Raw genomic sequence first — 4,208 nt, 5'->3', positions numbered from 1 at the left:
AAGCATCTCCAGACTCCCGACTTTGACCTGGCACCCGAACTCATAGGTAACTGAAAACAGTCCCTGAGCACTTCCCAGAATTTTGTCCATTAATATTACATAACGTTTGCTTTTAATATATGTTACATATGTGTGGGTGCTGTAGTATCTCAGTCATGTTTATGACTTCATCCTGGTCTAATGCATAAAACATATGGTACTTGTATGGCATCCATATGAGGAGAGTTTATACATTGTTTCTGTATGTGTTCCTATATTTGATCGGTGTGAGAGCAGATATCCCAGCCAAAAAAAAATTTGTTCATGGAAGAATAAGTGCTACCATATTTCAAAGTAAAGGCTGTAGCAGGCTAATTTTAAGGTTTTGTGTATAACAGATGAAGTTGTTAATAGTGCCTCAGCATTGAGATAGCACCAAATAAAAAGGACAGGATCAACAGGTGCCCATGCTGTGGTTTTGGTATTTTTCTGATTTTGTTTTTAATACTTCAATCCTAATGCGTAAGGGGGGAGTGGGTGATCATCGTCATGGAAACGGGGCACAACGGTGATTAAGATGGATGTGGGTCTTTCGTTTCTGGGGTGCATGTGGCTGCTGAAGTGTCTGTTATTGCTGTGCTCGGCGGCAGTTTGTTGAGATTATCCGCTGCGTGCGACTTCCATGAGCGTGGCAAATGGAGACCGTGTGTTTTGACGCTTCTCATCTGAGTAAATGCCCGCAAGTAGGATCCACAAATTGGCTTTATCTTTGAACACCAGGGCCTCTGGGTAGGGTTGGGGGTGGGTATTTCTGTCCACCAAAAAGTTGCTATTGTGATGAATTGCTTTAATTTGGCAGGGGGGAGGAAATAAAACAGCCTCTTCGCTGCAGAAGATAGATACTTAGTGAGAGGTAGGTGGAAGCTGGGAGTCCCTGGGGCAGTCGTTGCTGTGCTGGGGGGTTGAGGATGCCTGTCCCGGCTGGCGGCGAGGACAGTCCTGTGCCTCCCGGTGAATGGTGGCGCGTGTCAGAAAAAAAGACCCTGTGCTCTTCTTGGCAAAGCTTCCCAAAGGGCTGTGAAGGAGCAGCCATGGCTCTGAGCCATCACTGCGCTCCAAGGAAATCCCAGCCTTGCGAGGCAGGTGGCAAAGGGCCCATGGATTTTTTTTTTTGTTTTTTTGTTTTTTGTTTTTTTTTTTTTGAAAGGGTGAAGGGGTCTCAGGATTTTGCTGCTGGAGTTTTTGGATCTGTAGGGCTCAGCCTTAGGGCTGCTCTAGGGTATGGTGTGTTGCAATGGCTGTTTTGGGAAGATTGAAAATAGCACTAGATTAAAGTGCCCATGGCAGGGTTGCTTGGCATACATATGTACAGCTGATATTTTTCTGGCATTGTGTGTGGGCTATCGAATGCCCTTCTGTGTTGCTAGAGGAGCAGAAATGTCCTGCCACAGGGATGTGATCCAGCCCCCCGCTTGTTCAACAAAGAAATTCTTGTCACTAAACAAAAGGCTTTCTTAAGGAATATATAGATGTCCAGAGTCTGAATTTATGCTTCTCTCCATGGGATGAGTCACTGCAATGGTTTTTAATAGAGCCCCTCTGGATTTATGTGGCTGCTGCTCAGATTAAACTCTGATCCAGCACATGAAATAAGATTCAGTAGTTGTTGTGCTCTGCTGCTGTCCTGCTACTTGCAGACGTTTGCTGGTTAAAGTCTGCTTCTGGCTTTTTCTGTGCAGATAGCAGTTACAAAATACATTACGGAGCATCCTCCTTTCGGGTTATACTGACTGCCTGTGCGTCATAAAATAACAGTATACTTGTTATTTTTAAGCAGACATCCAATACCTGCTATCTTGATGGTTGTGTTTCATTTAATCGAATTCAGTCTTATGTGAGAACATGCTGACAAGTCCAATCAATACCTTCAGTGAAAGTTTAGCAAGGGGAGAGGGAGGAAATTAGCTATATGACGTGTTATAAGCTAATAATGAAGTAGTTGTGATGATTTGTATTGGGAATTTTTAGTCTCCCCCCTCTGTAGGGACTTGCATCTTTTTTCCTGCAGTCGCTGCCAGGTTCTGCTCTGAAATTCAGAAATGTGATTTGTAACACCTTTGGGGCAAGAGATGGTGATTCCCTTGGGGAGGGAAGTGAGCTGGAAGAGCTGGAAGAGCTCGTGAAGAGCTGGGGTGCTGTGGGTGGGGCAGGCGGTGGAGGAGGAGGAGGAGAGGAAGAAGGAGCCAGTTTGGAGGGAGCGGGAGCGACGCTGAGCCCTCGGATGCATACTTGCTGGTCTCCGCTGTAAGTAAACCTGCACGTAAAGCAGATGAGTGGAAGTCAAAAGGGGAAAGGAAATTTCTTTTCCTGTGATGCTGTTGCCTTTGGGTTTTTTTTTTTAAGTAGCAAAGGCTTATCTGCCAAATAAACCCGCTCTGTAAGAAGCAGGCATGGGCAGAAACTGTTGGCATTAAAATTTGTGAGCCTTGCAGTCTGCGCTTTGCATATCTTGGGGGGGGGTTGTAAACTTTGTTTTGCTTGACAGCCTGTCTGCATCTATGAGAGAGGGTTTGCCTCTGGCTAGTGTGCCCTTTGCATTAAATTAAGCAACCCGCCGCCCACCCCCGTCCTGTAAAAGTTGATCTGGAACAGCTGCATGGCTCGTTTGTAGTACAGCAATTATTTTTTTACCTTCTTTGGTTTTTTACTGCAGCTTTTGTTTTTGTTTTCAGTGTCTTCTCTTGTGTGTCTGTCTTCCATCCCCTCGTGCTGTCTCTCACTGTTGAAGATTCAAATTCTTGATCTGCACATGGGCTAAAAATTGTTATTGCTTTGAACTTACGGAGGAAGTAAGTGAATTCCCACATCCACTGCAGGAAAGGAAAATATTCAGTTTGAAATACAATTTGGAGCCTATAGGAAAATGCATCTGATGAAGTTTGTGCTAATTCTATAGCTTTGGTACCAAAGCACCAGCTCTGTTACCGTCAAGAGTATTGCATGTAAGCTCTGTATTTTAGTAGTAACTCAGTATGGCTAATTAGTTCGAAGGCTCTTTGAAGAAGCCGATGTACTGACTAAATAAGCTCTTATTTTTCAAAGCCACTAAAGGCACTCTTAATTTACAGAGCAGATAGTTGTAAAGCTGCCTTCGGTTTGCGTGCTAGGAGCCAGTGTGAAGCCTGAGCGTGCTTGCAGTCAAGTTCACTCCAACGCTGTCTGCTAGGATTGGTGTCGTGTGCTCGAGGGAGGTTTCTGGGTTTTTGGCACAGTAGCACAGCATGAATTTGTGCCACTGGGCTTGATGTGTCCGGGAGGAGGATGTCATGTAATGAATGCTCCTGCACCATTGAAATCGGTATTATCAATCTCTTTGCTGTTTGCAGGCAGGTTCAATCCAATAATGAAGAGCAGCTTTGAGTTTCTAACCAGATGACATGGCTAATCCCGAAGCATGTATAAAGCGGCCATAGTTATTAGGAGATTTGTGGCTTTGAAAGTTCAGATTCCCTTAGTGGAGTTTGTTAATGGCAAGGATTTGCAGTAAGTGAATAATAGATGAAAGTCATCAAAAGGCTTACAGGGGATTTCTTGTGACGTCGTGCTGGTCTGTCTCATGCCAGAGCTGGAGATTTCGGGGTGGATCTTAAAAATAAAAACTAAAAAAAAAAAGGAAAAAAGGCGAAAAAAAAAAGGGGGGGAGGGGAAGGGAGGGCAATGGTTCCATATTTTGTGTTGCTCTGGGAAATCAGGTCGATGGTGTGATGTATTGGGAACTATAGCCACAGTGCAGAGCAATGCATGCTTAATTCCTCTGGCTCTGGCTTTCTCATGTGCTGGCACTGCCCCGGCAGTGAGCAAGACCCTTCGTAGCCCCAGGGGCTGGCAGGCGGAGAGGAAGGGGTGCCCATCTTCTTTCTGCACCATGCAAGGTGAGCAGGACTGGTGCTGCACCTCCTCGCCATCCGGCATGGCTCTTCGCTGGGGCACAGGCTCTGCTTTGCTCCTGGGAGCGTTTTCACCTGCAAAGGCTGGAGGCCGCTGGCCCCCGGGGCCACAGCGCCAAGCATTTCTGCAAGATGGGAGCTGCTGGGTAGCAACCCTGAAGGGCTCTGTCATTCTGGGTGATGGGGTGGGATCCTTTCCCCACTTTCGCAGGACCGTGCCACCCTCGGCAGGAGAGTGCCCCAATGTTTGTGCCAGGGACTCCTTTCAGCCGGGGCGGTGTG

This window comes from Fulmarus glacialis, unplaced genomic scaffold, assembly GCF_000690835.1.
Source record: "Fulmarus glacialis isolate BGI_N327 unplaced genomic scaffold, ASM69083v1 scaffold17048, whole genome shotgun sequence".
NCBI classification, from domain to species: domain Eukaryota; kingdom Metazoa; phylum Chordata; class Aves; order Procellariiformes; family Procellariidae; genus Fulmarus; species Fulmarus glacialis.
This window is presented reverse-complemented; position numbering follows the sequence as displayed.